General features: G+C 50.5%; 1 protein-coding gene and 1 pseudogene across 1 annotated transcript in view; one reads left to right on the forward strand and one right to left on the reverse strand.

Annotated features, from left to right (window-relative positions):
• Positions 1-18,416, forward strand: part of LOC135174134 (gastrula zinc finger protein XlCGF17.1-like) — an 872,006-nt gene that overhangs the window by 688,050 nt on the left and 165,540 nt on the right. The gene's annotated exons all lie outside the window — the stretch shown is intronic.
• LOC135174116 (olfactory receptor 14A16-like) lies at positions 8,127-9,061 on the reverse strand (annotated as a pseudogene).

The raw sequence follows: 18,416 nt of genomic DNA on the forward strand, positions 1-18,416 counted from the left end.
TCTTAAACACAGGGTGCACGTGAAGGGACCTTCCTCCTCCATAGACTTCCTCCTCCAAGCCCTCTTCCATGTCACCGCCATTTAGCGTGCTTCCTGGCAACTTTCCTTCCAACTGGAGCCGGCTCACTCTCGGGCGGGACTGCGTGTGGTTGTGATCATGCCGTGGCGGCGATCCGGTATGGAGGGTCATCTTGGGCATGTCAGGATGGCGAGAGGTCCATCGGGGTGGCGGAGAAGGTGGTGGCAAAAGGGTTGGTGATGGCTGCAGGAGCAGCTGAGGCTGCAGGTGTGTCAAGGGCTGCCAGGGTGTTTGCTTCTCTTCTGGGATCGCTGCATCTGGCAGGTCCCTTCTCCATGGTAGCGACAGGTCCTGAAAGCTCAGTAAAGACCATCGCAACTCGGATTGTTCCTCAGAAAAATGCACTTTGTGGTCCTTGGATGAGATCACGGAGTCGGCAAATGGTCCTGGCGTTCTTTGAAATGCGAGTTCTTTAATGTTTTCCATCGTTGTATTATGCTCTTTAGTCTGCATTGCGAATAAATCATGCAGGCTCTGATACTGAGCTTCTGGTCTTTCATTTTGCCATTCCAGTTTCTCTGACTCTCTTTCTAAATATTTAACTTTCCCCTCTAAACCTTCAATGGCTTCTCTCAATGTTTTAAATGTAAAGTGTGCATGCATTATGCAAGCAGCCACCGTTGTAGCTTTAATTTTATCTGTGCCTTGCAAACCTGCACATAATTCGATTGCATTAGCGGCCAAATTGTTGATAATTTGTTCTGGACTAATTAAATCTTGCATAGCCTGTATGACATCATTTGAGTCAGCAATAGGAGCCAGTCTGTAAAATAATTCGGTCATTGCATAGAATCATAGAATCATAGAATCAACCAGGTTGGAAGAGACCTCCAAGATCATCCAGTCCAACCTAGCACCCAGCCCTAGCCAGTCAACTAGACCATGGCACCAAGTGCCTCATCCAGTCTTTTCTTGAACACCTCCAGGGACAGTGACTCCACCACATCCCTAGGCAGCCCATTCCAATGGGAAATCACTCTCTCTGTGAAGAACTTCCTCCTAACCTCCAGCCTATACTTCCTCTGCCACAACTTGAGACTGTGTCCCCTTGTTCGGTTGCTGGTTGCCTGGGAGAAGAGGCCAACCCCACCTGGCTACAATGTCCCTTCAGGTAGTTGTATGCAGCAATGAGGTCTCCCTGAGCCTTCTCTTCTCCAGGCTGCACAGCCCCATCTCCCTCAGCCTCTCCTCATAGGCTTTATGTTCCAGGCCTCTCACCAACTTTGTCGCCCTTCTCTGGACACCTTCCAGCACCTCAACATCTCTCTTGAATTGAGGGGCCCAGAACTGGACACAGTACTCAAGGTGTGGCCTGACCAGTGCTGAGTACAGGGCAAGAATAACCTCCCTTGTCCTATTGGCCACACTGTTCCTGATACAGGCCAGGATACCATTGGCTCTCTTGGACACTTGGGCATACTGCTGCCTCATCTTCAGCTACTCTCTATCAGTATCCCCAGATCCCTTTCCTCTTGGCTGCTTTTCAGCCACTCAGTCCCCAGCCTGTAGCGCTGCTTGGCATTATTGTGGCTAAAGTGCAGAACTCTGCACTTGGCCTTCTTCAACCTCTTCCCATTGGCCTCTGCCCACCTATCCCGCCTGTCCAGGTCCCTCTGCAGGGCTCTCCTAGCTTGGTGTTATCTGCAAACTTACTGATGCTGGACTCAATCCCTTCATCCAGATCATCAATAAAGATATTGAACAGGAGTGGGCCCAGCACTGATCCTGCCCAATCGTGCATGTAGAATCTTCTCAGACAGCGTGCCCCAATCCGAATTGTATTATTAGCTCCACGAGGATTAACTATGTGGCTTTCACTATATATATTTTGGGACCACAGATGCTGAAACTTCCAATTAGTGAGTAATTGAACTCTCTTGATTCAAGCTGCTAAGCAATTTTATTGAGTTTACCAGGTGCACTTTATGCCACAGGACTCTGACCAGAACATTTCCAAAACCTCTACCAAATTGCCTAATTTGGCTGTAGACATTCTTTAAAATAGTTTCACCAACCGTATCAAAGGATTTGTGTGGGTTTGCTGTACAGAAGTATGGGGAAATCCTCTTTGTATATATTAATAAATTCTTTAGTAACCTTCAAATTGGCCTCATAGCTCACCCCAAACACAAAGTATCACAGTATCACAGTATCATCAGGGTTGGAAGAGACCTCACAGATCATCAAGTCCAACCCTTTACCACAGAGCCCAAGGCTAGACCATGGCACCAAGTGCCACGTCCAACCTTGCCTTGAACTGCCCCAGGGACGGCGACTCCACCACCTCCCCGGGCAGCCCATTCCAGTGTCCAATGACTCTCTCAGTGAAGAACTTTCTCCTCACCACGAGCCTAAATCTCCCCTGGCGCAGCCTGAGTCTGTGTCCTCTCGTTCTGGCGCTGGCCACCTGAGAGAAGAGAGCAACCTCCTCCTGGCCACAACCACCCCTCAGGTAGTTGTAGACAGCAAGAAGGTCACCTCTGAGCCTCCTCTTCTCCAGGCTAACCAATCCCAGCTCCCTCAGCCTCTTCTCATAGGGCTTGTGCTCAAGGCCTCTCACCAGCCTCGTCGCCCTTCTCTGGACACGCTCAAGCATCTCCATGTCCCTTCTAAACTGGGGGGCCCAGAACTGAACACAGGACTCAAGGTGTGGTCTAACCACTGCAGAGTACAGGGGCAGAATGACCTCCCTGCTCCTGCTGACCACACCATTCCTGATGCAGGCCAGGATGCCACTGGCTCTCTTGGCCACATGGGCACACTGCTGGCTCATGTTCAGGCGGGTATCAATCAGTACCCCCAGATCCCTCTCTGTCTGGCTGCTCTCCAGCCACTCCAACCCCAGCCTGTATCTCTGCATGGGGTTGTTGTGGCCAAAGTGCAGCACCCTGCACTTGGAGCTATTGAATGCCATCCCATTGGCCTCTGCCCATCTGTCCAGGCGGTCAAGGTCCTGCTGCAGAGCCCTTCTGCCTTCCAACTCAGTCACATCTGCCCCCAGCTTAGTGTCATCTGCAAACTTGCTGATGACTGACTCCATGCCCTCATCCAGATCATCTATGAAGATGTTAAAGAGGATGGGGCCCAGCACAGATCCCTGAGGGACACCACTAGTGACTGGCCGCCAGCTGGATGTGGCACCATTCACCACCTCTCTCTGGGTCCGGCCCTCCAGCCAGTTCCTAACCCAACACAGAGTCTTGCCATCCAAGCCATGGGCAGTTTGCTGTGGGGGACAGTGTCAAAGGACCCCTCTAAAACATTACGGTGCAGAAAGACGAGACAGGGTATGCAACAAGTGAATTATTTGGCAGAATGACATCTACTACTAAGTTTACAGATCTAACACAGGCTGTGAGTGATTTTATTAGTCCAGAACAAATTATCAAGAAATTGGCTGATAATGCAACCGAACTATGTACAGACTTGCAAGACGCAGATAAAGGGAAAGCTATGGCGCTAGCTGCTTGCACAGTGCGTGCACAGATTAACTTTAAAACATTGAGAGGCACCGTAGAGAGTTTAAACAAGAGAATTAGCTTCTTGGAAAGAGTCAGAAAAATTAGAAACCCAAAACCAAAGGCTATGTACAGTTAATGCTGCAAATTAGAGAGAATAGTGCTGCCTTAATGGAGAATATAAAACTGCTCACGTCCGGGAGAGCATCGGAATCGGACGCTGATCCTGCCGACCATTCCAAGAATTTAAAACTGTGTATCTCTGAAGAGGCGCAGGGGGAAAGGAAAGAATTATCCAAATCCCAATCCCTTATACCCACATTTCATGACCTACCAGGACTGCAGTCAAGAGAGGAAAACTCTGGCTTAACAGACTCTAAATTAATGGCGGACAGAAAGCCACTGAGCATGTTCATAGCGCTGTTGCCTGAGGCACCCCTGCAGTCTCCACCGCCATCACCGAGAGGAACACCCCCCAGCTCCAGCATACCCAAGTCACACCCCACTCGGAACTGCTCCAGCATGATCGGGAGAAACCCCAGAAGAAAGCCATGCATTTCAAGTCAGAAGGCAATTTGCCGAATGGCAGTGACATGGAATACGGCTCTGAAGAGGAATACATCAGGGAAAAGCCTCTCCCTGTGCGCCCGATCTTCAAATGAGAGCATATAGAGTGTCGCCGAGGATGTGGAGCCACAACCACTCGAGTGCACCCCTATATTGGGACAAAGATGCATGAGCTGTGGGAAATGTTTGTGCGTGAGCCCCATGAATTGGTCACAGACTGTGTTTGCTGCGTGGTAGACCGGGGCGGGGGGGGAGGATACCGTAATTTTAAGCCGCGATGAAGTAAAGGGCTGTTCTTGGGGACCAGAGGTGTTTTTAGGTGCAGGACCTGAAGGAGATTATGCACTGACTTCCAGAATTTGTTATTGGGCAGGATCCTTAGACCTGATAGACAGACAGGAGCCCACAGAGATCCATGTAACAGATTCATCTGAGTTGACAGACGCAATTAAAATGCTTGCATGCATACAGGCTATGTATGATCGTGGAACCTACCCATGTCCATTAGATGCCCCCATTGACCTGCAAAGACTTAAACTTTTAGTCAGGGGTCTGCCAGCAGCTCTGAAAGGTGTGTGCAATGTGAAAAGGGAGCAAATAGAGTGTGCAATTGACCCGGATAATTATCCAGGGGGTACCCCACCTCACCATACCATGTGGGAAGAATTATTAGAGGAGTTATCTGCAAAGGGTCAGGACCTGGGTTATTCTTGTCCAGCTCTCTCACCAAGATCCTCCCATGAAAAATGGCATATGGATCAAAAGGCAGCCACATGGCAGCTCCACGTGGTAAGAAACCGGAAGTGCACCATGCCAGAGCATCCCCAACTCATTCCCCATGAGACTGAGAGGCAGCCCGAGAGGCAGCCCAAAGGGGAGCCCAGAGCTGAACCGCCGTTACATGGGGAAACCCAGGGGGCAGACCTTCTACCACAGGCAGAATACACAATAGAGGATAAAATCCTATGACCTGCCAAAAAGACGCCAGGGAGAATACATAGAGAGATCTGAATTAAACTGCCTTGAAAAGGAATTTGATGAAGGGATAGGAGACCTTAGATACATGGTGCAAGGCTTAATGAACCAATTTAATAACAGCCATGATAGAAGTGAGGCAAAAGGGGACCACAGTAGGAGTCCCAAAGCTGCCTCCCCTGGTAAAACAGACCATCCTTTCGTTCCTGGCCAGCAAGGTGCTGGGAGCAAGTCAAAAAACCAGGAACAGCAGTGAGTGCTCCAGGCCTCATTCACCGCTTTGTTTATGCCTGCCAATGGTCTGACAACCCAGAACCTTTTATCATGATCCCACAGGACCAGATAGGACTGCCATAAAGTTCCTCATAGGTACGAGTGCACAAATCACTGTGCTGAATGTGCAACTGGCAAAGTGCCTAAGAATCCAGCCATCAAGGAAAAAGGTAAAGATAATGGGTGTCACAGGACGGCCTGACACCTGCCACCTGGCCAAAACAAGGCTGTGGCTACCTGGTGACCAACAGAGCACCATGCTGGAAGTTGCCTTAGGCTCTTTTCCAGAGAACATCCTGGGATTTGATGTCCTGGTTGGTAAGAGACGGCATCTTCCTGATGGCACACTGTGGAGCTTTGGCTCTTATGGGGTGAGGACAAAGGGAGTGAAATCAGCACGTTTGCACTTTGCAGACTGCCCCCCCCACTGCCACAATCACATATTACTTGTGTTGCACAATATCTGCTACCAGCAGCAGCCAGGCAAGTCATTACTGAGGTGATTGCTGACCTGGAGAAAAGGAAAATCATCACAAGAACTCACTCCCCACACAATTCACCTGTCTGGCCACTCCACAAGCCAGATGGATGGTGAAGGCTCACCATAGATTTTAGGAAACTTAACAGCAATACCCTTCCTCTCACTGCTGCAGTTCCAAGTTTAACCTCCACAGTAACAGCAATCCAAGCAGCATCCCACACCTGGATGGCCACCATGGACGTGAAGGACATGTTCTTCATGGTACCGCTGAGGGAAGAGGACAAGGCACAGTTCGCCTTCACCTGACAAGGTATCCAATACACTTTTAACAGCCTTCCACAGGGATACAAACACAGTGCCACCATAGCACACAACACACTAACAGCACTGCTAAGCACCATCCAGGTACCAGAAGATGTCAGTGTTTATCATTACATTGATGACACCTTGGTGGGAGGAAATAACAAAGAACAGGTAGGCTCAGTAGCCAGGGCCGTCTGGGAACTATTGACCAACCAGGGGCTAACCATCCCATGAGATAAATGTCAGGGCCCAAGCCAGGAAATCAAATTCCTAGGATCCTGGTGGGTGGTAGGTACAGTGTCAGTGCCAGGGGATGCTTTAGAAAACATTGAGAAGGGTCAAACACCCAATGACAAGAAGGAGCTGCAACAGCTGCTGGGCACTTTAGGTTACTGGAGAAAGCACATCCCAGGCTTCTCCATAACCACCTGTCCCCTCTATGATGTGCTTAAAAAGCAGAAAGTCTGGGACTGGACCCCACGACACACTGAGAGCCTGAAAGCTCTCAAAGGTGAATTGAGGGCTTATCAGAAACTGGGGCCTCTGCACCCACAAGATGCCTTAAGGGCTGAATGGGGCTTTTCAGAACATGCATCACACTGTGGGATATTCCAGAGGGGACCCAATGGCCCTAGTAGAGCTCTCCTATTTTCATCCACGGCATTCAAAGAGACCGAGCTGAGGTACTCTGAGTGGGAAAAGGGACTCCTTTCCCTAACCCGAGCTGTCAAGAAGGTAGAGAAAATCCACACTACCCAAGATATCGTAGTGCAAGGCCCTTTCCCTCTGCTGAGAGTGATCCTCAAAGGATCCCCTCCCCCAGAAGGGATTGCCCAGAAGGCTACCATAAGAAAATGGTTTGCCTGTCTGGAGGGAATCGCACAGCTCATGCCCTTGAGAGAAGGGCCTACGAAAGTATCCAAATTACAGCAGCCCATAAACCCTGACAAGTCACTGCTAGGCCAGCCTTACAAGCCTTCCCCTATTCAGGTAGCTCCTGAAATGACCACAGACTCTGACAAAGCAGGAGTGTGGTTTACAGGTGCATCCTCCCAGAGGATAGGACCTAAATGGCATTATAAATCCACAGCCTGTCCGCAGTGCAGAATTAGGCTCAAAGCCAATCACCCTAACCTAGCCCCAGCTCAGCACATTAGAGAAGACAAGAAGCTATGGAACACATGGCAAATCGACTATGTGGGTCTGCTCAGACCCTCACATGGAAAGAGATATATACTGGTGGGTGTGTGTTGAAGAATTCTTGTTAGCAGAACACACAGAAATGATAAACATGAGCAACTGTGCTGAGAATGTCCTTGAATCCATCCTGGTAGTTAGATACCAGCCACAGGGAGCTCCCCCCTACATGCAGCTGCAGGTGGGCAGAGTTTAGCCAGCCCCAGAGGCTGACTCACAGATCGTTATGGTATGCTGACCTATTGATGCCTTACAAGTAACCCTGTACCCTCTGATTGTAACCAATCTTGGTGGAGCATGCGTCTTGCTAGAATGCATATAAGTCTCTGTATCATGGAAATAAAGAGGACTGTGACCATCTAACCATATTGGTGAACAAAGAGTCGTTGTACCCAGGTGCTCCACTGGCTTATATGCCATTAAGGACAAGTGCATGGCTTGAAGCTCCCTGAACTCAGAGGAGGTTTAGGGTGGATATTAGGAAGCACTTCCTGATAGAAAGGTGATTAGGCAGTGGAGAGGACTGCCCAGGGAGGTGGTGGAGTCATTATCCCTGGAGGTCTTTAAGAAAGGATTGGATGTGGCACTTGGTGGCATGGTTTAGCTGACGTGGTGCTGTTAGGTTATAGGCTAGACATGAGGATCTGAGAGGTCTTTTCCAGTCTCAATGATTCTGTGATTCTGAGTGTTCTTACAAGTGAAAATATCCACCACCAGGAGCAAAAGGACTAGAAACCAGGTTAGGCCTGCTCTGAGTGACATCAGAAGTCCTCTGCAGCAGGAGACAAAGAGTTTAAAGTTTCTGAATGCATCCAGGGAGCAGTTTGCTCAGGGCAGCCTTCAGCCCCTGGTTCCTCAGGCTGTAGATGAGAGGGTTCACTGCGGGAGGCACCACTGAGTACAGAACTGACATCACCAGATCCAGGGATGGAGAGGAGATGGAAGGGGGCTTCAGGTAGGCAAAGGAGGCAGTGCAGGCAAACAGGGAGAGCACAGCCAGGTGAGGGAGGCAGGTGGCAAAGGCTTTGTGGCGTCCCTGCTGAGAGGGCATCCTCAGCACTGCCCTGAATATCTGCACATAGGACACCACAATGAACAAAAAACACACAAAGACTAAACAAACACTGACCACAATGAGCCAAAGTTCCCTGAGGTAGGCTGTGGAGCAGGAGAGCTTGAGGATCTGGGGGATCTCACAGAAGAACTGGTGCACAGCATTGCCCTGGCAGAGGGGCAGGAAAAAGTATTGGCTGTGTGCAGCAAAGCATGGAGAGCCCCACAGGCCCAGGCAGCTGCTGCCATGTGGGCACAAACTCTGCTGCCCAGGAGGGTGCCATACTGCAGGGGTCTGCAGATGGCAACGTAGCGGTCATAGGCCATGATGGTGAGGAGGGAGAACTCTGCTGAAACAAAGAAGAGAAAGAAGAAGACCTGAGCAGCACAGCCTGCATAGGAGATGACCCTGGAGTGCCTCAGGGAATTGGCCATGGACTTGGGCAGAGTGGTGGAGATGATGCCCAGGTCAAGGAGGGCGAGGTTGAGGAGGAAGAAGTACATGGGGGTGTGCAGGTGGTGGTGCCAAGCGATGGTGGTGATGATGAGGCTGTTGCCCAGGAGGGCAGCCAGGTAGGTGGCCAGGAAGAGGCAGAAGTGCAGGAGCTGCAGCTGCTGTGTGCCTGCGAATGGCAGGAGGAGGTACTCAGTGATGGAGCTGCTGTTGGACATCTGCTGCCTGGGCATGGATCAGCTGTGGCAAGAGGAGAAGACACTGCACAAGTCAAAGCATAATTCCCAGAGACAATTCCACGAGCACGTCCCAGAAATCCCCTCAGAATGACTCCTCTTTCTCTGGAGGAGCTTTGTGCCCTCTCAGCCTCACCCCCTTGCAGCCATCCCAGCAGAAGGCAGCTCTCATGTCCTCTGACTCTGATGGTGCAGATGGGAAGCTCTGCTCTGGAGCATCTTCTCCTCCTCCTGTGCAGCAGAGAGATCCCAGAGGCTGTGGGATGTGGCAGCTTTAGTAGCTCCAGGAACTGCAGATCCCTTCTGCAGCAGAGACTCTCCATGGCCAGGACTGGGAGGGTTTCTCTTCTTTCAGCTCTCAGTCAGCCTCTAATCCCTGGCCACCACGAAGCTCTCTCTGCCTTCCTCATCTCCCTGACATCCCCTGGCACAGCCCTTAGCCCTGCTGTGCTGTGCAGAGGAACTGCTCCTGGCCAGAGCTGTCTCTTTTCAGTGCTGCCTGCTTGCCAGCAGCTCCCTCCATCCCAGGACCCTGCCCCAGCTCAGCAGCAGAGGACCAGCACAAGGCATTCTAAGGACCCCTCTGGTGGCTTTGGTGCTGAGCTCATGAACCTCAGAGACTGAGAAGATGAAGAAACCTCTGCAGAATTCAAAGCCAGAGTCAAACTCTGAAGTTGCTTGGAATGTTAATGGGTCCCAGGGAGGGACACTGCAGAAGTGTCCCCAGGGCCTGCTCAGAGCAGCAGGAGGCAGTGGGTGCAAGAGAAGCATCCCTGGAGGCACTGAAGCCCCTGCAGGGGCTGGACAGAGCAGAGAGTTGGAGGCAGAGCTGACAGCTCAGGACAGCAGCTAAAGGTGGCTCTGATGCTGAGCAAACCTGGAGGGGTTTCATGAGTGCAAAGGGCCAAGCCCTGACCCCCAGCCCCTGGCAAAGGAGATCCTGTGCCTCACCTGTGCCTCTGGCCTCTGCTGGAAGTAGTGGGGAGTGAGGGTGAGCAGTGAGCAGGGCAGGACATTCTGGGACACTCTGTGGCCTCCCCAAGAAGGAGCAAGCAGGAAAGCAAGTGCAGAGCCTCAGCAGAAGCTTCTGCTGCTGGCAGCATCTCTGCGTCAGACACAGCTTGTGCTGAGCAGATGCTGCAGAGTCTGTTCCTTGGCAGCAGCCTGAGGCAGGCTCTGCTCTGCTTTGCTTGCCCAGTGACAACTATGCTGGGAAGTGATGAAATGTTCCCTTGCAAAACATTCTGAGCAGATGCTTCTGAGAAGAAAACCTCTCCAAGTAGCTACAGAGCTCTTGGCAAGTAGCAGAGGCAAAGTTGTGGCTCAGCAGGGTTTTAATGAGCCCCACGGAGTGTTTGGGGCTGAGTCCATGCTCCTCAGGTGCTGCCAGCAGCCTGAACAAGCCTCTGCAGCAGTGCAAATCAGAAGTAAACTCCAAAGTGCCTTGAAGCATTGATTGGCCCCACTGAGGGTCGTTACTGACAAAGCCTCCCAGGGACTCCTTAGAGTAGCTAATTGAGGCCATGGGTGCAGGAGACAAAGGCAGAGTGCAGGGCAGAAACCTTTGGGCTTGGTTTATGGAGCAGAAAGGCCAAGCCCTGACCACAGCCCTGTGTCGTGGAGGGCCTGGAGGCCCAAAAATAGGCTTATTTGTGCCTTGACCTGCCAGAACATGGTTTTCTGTGTAAACCAGAGGTAAACAGAGAATGAGCACAAAGGGGGACAACAGACCTGGTGCCATGGAATCTGGCCTGCCTAGGGTCTGTGTTGTATAAGCTGTTTACAAACAGGCTGTGTAAGCCCCACACACCCAGATCCTGCTTCCCTGGTGTCAGCCCATGTGATCACCATATTTGGAAAGTCCAGGCAAGTGACATTTGCCTATTATGGTAAGGTTTGGCTGACTGCCAACCTGATTGGTCATTCTAGTGGCCAAGGGGCCATTAATCTGGGCCCACAGTCAATAAATAGAGGTGCTCAGACCATCACGCTCAGGCCCCCAGCTCGGACTCCCCTTGCATAGCTCAGACTCCGTACATGGATTGCCTGCTTGTGTACTGAGTTGCAGAGCTCACTTAAGCCTGCCTATATATATGTGGAGCTCAAAGTCTCCAGCAACCCTGCACACCTTGCATGCTGCTGCCTATCCTTGCCTGGTAAGCGCCACTGACGCTGAGTTACCAGGAGGCAGACTCTGGATTGTCTGCACACGAGCAGCCTGCCAGCCACGTGAGAACTGTGCTGAGACAGCACAGCATCCTCCTCCTGCATCTGAGGGCCTGCCTAAGAATCCCTGGACAGAGCATCCAGAAGAAGCTGGCAGCAGAAGGGCAGAGATTGCATCCTTCTCCAGGAGAACCAGGTCACAGACTGCCATTTCCCCAGAAGCTGGAAAGATTCATCCTTTCCCCTGAAGCTGGGAGGATTCCAGCCTCAAAATTTGCTGGTTATGAACAAGTCACTGCAGATATTTATCCCAGAATGTTTTCATAACCCTGTAGAACATTTCAATATTAACATAGAGTGGTTGTGGGTGGCAGAGTCCAGAACATTGAGTTTAATAAATATCTATTTTATAGAACATTATCTCACCCCAACTGATTTCTCCCCTCCGTGACAATGTCATAGAGAGTGTTCTGTGACATCATCAGGACTGCTGAGTGATGCCATAGAAGCAATTATGTACCTATATGACAGGACTCTATAACCACCTAGAATGGATTCTGTGATGTCATGGACAGGTCTGTTTGATGGCTCAGAGGGGATGGTGTGTCACCCTAAAGAGGGCTGAGTGACATCACAGAGAGGATTTTGTGGCAACATGGAGAGGTCTATGTTAAGTCACAGAAGGCATTGTGTGACATCATAGAAAGGACTGTGTGACATAAGAGAGGGCTGTATGACATCACAGAAGCTATTCTGAGACGTCCTAGAGAGGGCTGAGCGACATCATAATGAGGGCTGTGTGACACCATGGAGAGTATTTTGTGCCATCTTAGAGAGGGCACTCTCAGATCACAGAGGACTTAGTGTGACACCATAGAGAGGCCTGGGTGACATCATAGACAGAGTTGTGTGCTGTCGCAGAGGCGATTCTGTAACTTTATGGAGAGGACTGTTTGACGTCATTGTGGGGATTGTGTGACATCATAAAGAGCGCTGTGTGCCACAGAGAATATTTTGTGTCCTCTAAGAGAGTGCACTGTGACATCATAGAGGAGTTTGTGTAACATCATGGAAGGCATTCTGCGATGTCACAGAGAGGTCTGTGTGACACCCCAGAAGGCATTCTGTGACATCATCAAAAGTGATGCATGACATCATAGAGAGGTCTGTGTGACATGGCAAAAAGCTTTCAGTGACGTGATAGAGCTGGGTGATGTGATAGAAGGCATTCTGTGACATCATAGAAAGATCTGTGTGACATCACACAAGGAATTCCATGATGTCAAAGAGAGGGCTGTATGACATCATAGCGAGCGCTGACATCATAGAAGTGATTCTGTAACTTTGTGTAGAGCACAGCTTTACATCATTGTGGGGATTCTGTGACATAAAGAGTGCTGTGTGATGTCACAGCATTTTGTGACATCATAGAGGAGTTTGTGTGACATCATAGAGGAGTTTGTGTGACATCATAGAGGAGTTTGTGTGACATCATAGAGAGGGCTGTGTGATGTCACAGAAGCAATTCTGTAACTTTATGTCCAGAAGTGTTTCAGGTCAGAGTGGGGATTGTGTGACATCATAAAGTGGCTCTGGGAGATGACAGAGAGAATTTTGAGACATCACAGATAGCTCTGTGTGACATGACAAAAAGGCATTCAGTGACATCATAGAGAAGGATTTGTGATGTCATAGATGGAATTCTGTGACATCATAGAGAGGCTGAGGAGGCTGAGGTGGCTGAGGTGGCTAAGGTGGCTGAGGCAAAGGGCAGGTGAGCGAGGAAGTAAGGAGCAGGCAAGCTCCTTATTCACCTGTTCACCCCCTTTTATAGCACAGTGCCCGAGGCTAATGGTCTTATTGGCCACACAATCACCCAATCACCTCTGGCAGTCACCCAAATATACCCATAAATGGCAGGCCCCACAGGCTGCTCTCCTCCAAACATGGGGGGCGCAGACGCCTTGCACGCGATAGGGGCGTGGGCCTTATGGAACCCCTCTCATGCGACCAGACTAAACCAGACTGGGCTGTCTGGGTTTCTTTTGTCCTGTTTTCCTGCCTCGGGATGCAATGCAGACAGGCAGGCAAACATGTCTGGACAGGACAGGACATGCTCAAGGCCATTTTGTGACCCCTGGGACTCTCCACCACAAGGACTATGGCACAGACCCTGCCAGGCTCCTGAGGATGGACAAGGAGGCAATGAGGCCAATACAGCCTGGGCTACAATGCAGCACAAACTGGATTCCCTGGATGCTCCTGGGACTCACTGGATCCCTTCCAATTGGGACATGGATACTCTGAACCCCTCCCAGTACACACTGTGCTCCTTCCCAGGAATCGCTGGACCCTTGGCACCATCCCAGGGCACTCTGGGACATTTCCTAGTACAAATCAGATCTCCTGATCACCCCCAAGTCTAGACCAGGCCACACACCAGTACAAACTGCTTTGGTTTTCCCTTTCTCAGTTCAGGCCTGGCTGTCTAACACTGCTAATTGCTGTTGTAGCCCACTCCCAGCACCCCTCTCAGCACAGCCTGGCCTCTCTCCCAGTGCAAACTGGATCCTCAGACACCTTCCCCATACTCACTTGGCCCAGTCCCATTACAAACTGGATCCCCTGATCCGCTCCCAATGCACCTTGAGCCTCTCACACTCTCTCTAGCCAGTGTCCCCAAGCCCTATATGCCTAACCACTGCTCCTCCTCTGACCTCAGGCCCCTGCTCTACCCAAAAGGAGCTGAGCCCATTCCTCTCCTCACCCCTTCAACCTCAGCCCCTCCCTAAACCATCCCTGCCCTTAATTCTACCTCCATTGCTCATCCTGGCCCCAGCCTTTACCCTTTGCATTGACCACTTGGCCTAACTGCAGCACTCAGCCCAGCCCCAACCCAGTCCCTGCTCCTCACAGCTGGCCCTCACCTGAACCCTGCCCAGCACCATCAAGAGGACACTAAAGGCTCTCCTCAGTCTTGGCCTGAGCCCCAGCACTCAAAGGCATCTCTCAGCCTTCAACCTTCCCATGGGCACCTCAGCCTCAAACCTCCTTCCTGTGCTCTGAACTCTCATCTGTAACCCATTTCCACCCTTGACTGACTCTGCTTGGCATCTGGCACAGGGCAAGGGCCATGAGCTGCAGGAGAAGCCACATGGCGTTGAAAGAGGAGGTCTGGAGGAAGAAGACCTGCCAGGATGGACTTTGGAGGCTCTCTCTGGAAGCTGAAGGATCAGGAGTGCTGTGCTGCTGCATCAAGGCTGCTTTGAGCTGCTGGAGCTTTCTTGGGTGTGGGCAGAGAAGGAATTCTTCAGCAAGTGCAGCTTGGAAGGTTCAGGCTGGGGCTGAGGACAGAAATGTCACTCAAAGGGTAAAGCTGTGGTGCAAGAGGGGAGCCAGGAGTGTGGGCAGCCCATGCCTGGCTGTGTGCCAAGGCAACTCCAGCAAGGGTGGAGAGCCCTGAGAGAAAGTGTGGAAATGTCTGGGTGAGAGCTGACTGGGGAAGCAAGATGGGAGCCTGAAGGGCAAGAGGTGCAGGCCTGGAGCAGCACAGGACAGGCTGCAGTGGGGATGGCCAAGGGCTCTGGCCGGGCTGAAAGTCCCAAGAGGATTGAGGTCTTTGTGCCCTTGGCTCTGGCAGTTGCTTCTGCTCCCATGGCTGGGGAGATGAAACTTTGTCTTGAGGCTCTCAGGCTCTGCCTTGGCAAGGCCTGAGGGTCAGGGCTTGGCCTTTCTGCTTCACAAACCAAGCCCAGGCTTTTCTGGCCTGCACTTTGCCTTTGCCTCCCTGAACTCATGGCCTCCAAGGAGCTGCTCTAACAAGTCCCTGGGGAGGTTTCTCAGGAACAGCCCTCAGTGGGGCCCATCAAAACTTCAAGGTTCTTTGAGTTTTTCTTCTGCCTTAGACTTCTTGAGAGGTCTCTTCAGTCTCCTGGCAGCAATGAGCCCCAAGTGCCCTCAGGAGCTGTTTTTCTCTCTGCTGTTTTCTACAAGCTGTCAAAACACAGCAAACACAGCTCAGTGCTCATGGCAAAGGGAAGTATTTGATTATCTCTCAGATGAGAGGAGAGTGAGAGCAGCACCCAGCAAGTGAGAGTGCTGCAGGCTGGCTGCTCAGAAGGCCTGGCCTGGCAGGAGAAGATGTCCCTTGAAAGTTGACATTGAATGGACAACTTCACTGCCCACCCTCCCAACCTCCCCATGCCTCTCACTGCCCACCTGGGGCTCCCTCCCTGCTTCTTGCATCAGACTTCTGCACTGCTCTCTGCAGCTGGAGCTCACAGCTGCATGGTGTCACACAGCCTTCTCTACAGAGTCAAATCACCTCTCTGGGATGTCAAAAACCCTCTCAATGGTGTCTCACATCCTCTTCTATGTGTTGCCCTTAGGGGCACGCAGTGACCTGGCTCAGGAACAGCTCAGCGACCAGCCCTGGCCACACGGAGCATCAGCTCACAGACACCGATGTGGTGGAAAGCAAATGGCGTTTATTAGTAGGCAATGCTGGGTTATATGGTGTGGGTTAATACATCATTTCCGTCTGCTTACATCATAAGCTGACTATTATTGGTTATGGCAATAAGGAGAGGGGCCCTATCTTTCCGTACAGCACGGCATCTTCCAGCCGCCGGGCCCTAGCTGCCCACATTTCCCCCCTCTCTGTGCACAATAAAAGTAGCTAAAATAGAACACTTCTAGAACAGTATAAACTGTATATGAAATGAGCATAGAAATGTGGTCACAGTGTCAACAGATCTTAACAGTGAAAATCTTAGTAGTAAGGCACTTTAAATGAGGTACTGTTGAGAACAGTGTAGTGCAACCAGGAGTAGTTAGTGTAAAAGTATGAGATGAGAACACTCTTCACAGTATCATTAGTAAAAACTAAAGTGCACCTACCTATGGCATGTGAACACTCCCTAAATATACAACCAGATCAGCTGCCATATACTGTACTATCTCTATCTTCTGTAACTATTTCCTTCACAGTATTACAACCTTTGGTAAAAGCAGGAGCTACATTGTGCAAGATAATAGTACTGGAGGTATCTTAGAACAGATTTTGGTGCTCTACAAGCAAAATGTCTACTGTCTGCAACCTGCTTTTAACAAACGATATCAACTTGTTCAGTATGCGGGGTCCAAAAACTAGAGTCAGCACGATCATCACGATCGGTCCCATCATGGAGGATACCAGGGTGGTTAGCCACGGTGACTGATTAAACCATGATTCGAACCATCCCTGCTGGGCTTCCCTATCCTTTTGTCTTTGGGCCAATCTCTCTCTTAATTTAGCCATCGAGTCTCTGGCTACTCCGGTGTGATCTGCGTAAAAGCAACATTCCTCCTCCAAACCAGCACAAAGGCCTCCTGACAGCATGAACAGAAGTTCTATCCCTCGTCTGTGCTGTAGAACAACTTCAGAAAGTGATGAGAGAGATTCTCCTAGGGAGGTCATGGAATTTTCTAGTCTTTGCAGGTCCTCATCAATGACGGCCTGTAGCTGGGATAGGCCCTGTTGTTGGGTTACCAAGGAAGTCACTCCTGTTGCTGTACCAGCTACTCCCAGACCGAGTAGAGCTGCTATCGTCACAGCTGTCAGGATCTCCCTTTTGTGATGTTTGCCGTTATCTTCTCCCCAGTAGTAGCACACCTCCTCTTCTGGATGGTGTAGGACCCTGGGAACAATTACAATCTGAACACAAAGATCATCAGAAGCATTAAAGCATTCAAGGGACACACAAGGTGTTACTCCTAACTGATGGCAAATCCACATTGCAGGTGTAGCTGGGATAGCCCATTTGTACCTTTTACTGACCTTGATGGTTCTCGCACAAACCTCCTTTCCCCAGTCGAATAGTGAGGTGTTCCCAAAACATACACCCTGACCCCTTACCTGACTCAGAGTAATTCCTTTCCGTGGTGTGTTCCACCCACATTGTGTTGGATTACTATCTGAAGAGTAGCTAAAAGAGGCATTGAGGGCGACACCCTCATAAAAAGGGTTTTGGTGAGATTCAGGCTTGACTGATTCAGGGACCAAAAGGATGCATTTAGTACATCGAGGAACAATTGCTCCGATGGGTGATCAAAGTTCACATCTGGTTTATTTGAGGGGCTCGTGTGTTTTATTGTTTGAGACTCGTTGTGAGGAGGTGCACTTTCCTTTTTCTGCTGATTGTCACTCTTAATTACTGCACTAGGGCCAATCGCTGTACGGCTCTCTACTTCCTGTTTTTTTGACAAAGAATAGTCCTCCCCTATCTGTACCTGGCTCCCAGCATCTTAGACCCCAAGTTTTGTCAACGGTCCATCCCAGGTTATCCTCTCTGGTCACATTAAACATATAGTACTTACACCAGTTTTTGGGTCCGCCATAGGATGGTGCAATTCCTCCATGGTAATATTTAGGGAAGGAGATGCATCCATGAGGTCTTTGGCCTATTCTCAAAAATCTATCCAGTCCCGATCCCAGTGCCCAATTTGTAGCTATAGTCTCACACCCCCAGTGAGTGAAAAAGTGATGCTTGGGAAGATTACAATAGGGTTTTCCTGGATCAGAGCTGGGGCAAACATAGAAGCTCATCTCTTGGTGACATGGTCTAACTGGAATTAACTCACACAAAGTAACCTGAAAGCTAGGGGGTCCCGGGGTAATCCTCTTCTGTATTACCTTTTGATCCTCCCACCTCATCAGCACCCATTCCCACGGCTGGTGTTTGTATGAGGCACTGGATGGTCTTACCATACCCAGAATTAGAATCACACAGAGACATCACAACCCTCCCTTTCGAGGGCCTTCTTGCTGTTGCTTGGATCTTGTTGGCGTGACACTTTCTGGTGTGGGTGGTGGTGAAGCACTTTTCGGCTTGTCATCCTCCTCTGCCACCGGGAAGTACACATTACAGGGTGCCCAATCAAGAGGTCCTGTGGACAGAAACTCCCAGTTTTTGTTAGTTTTTTTCTGGAGGTCTGGTTTAATAGACTTAAGTGGACACCACTTGACCTTGCCGTCTTTTCTGACTGCGGCGTATCCACGCCCTGTTAAAGCTAGTTTCCATCCTGATTCCCATTCTCCTAACTCATTTCTGACCATGACTGACAGGCCCTCTTCTAATGCCTGAGTGGCCCAATGTTTTTGGGAAGGGCTGTTCGTCTCCTCCCCTCTCGGGAA

The sequence above is a fragment of the Pogoniulus pusillus genome, unplaced genomic scaffold (genome assembly GCF_015220805.1).
Source record: "Pogoniulus pusillus isolate bPogPus1 unplaced genomic scaffold, bPogPus1.pri scaffold_47_arrow_ctg1, whole genome shotgun sequence".
Lineage (NCBI taxonomy): Eukaryota > Metazoa > Chordata > Aves > Piciformes > Lybiidae > Pogoniulus > Pogoniulus pusillus.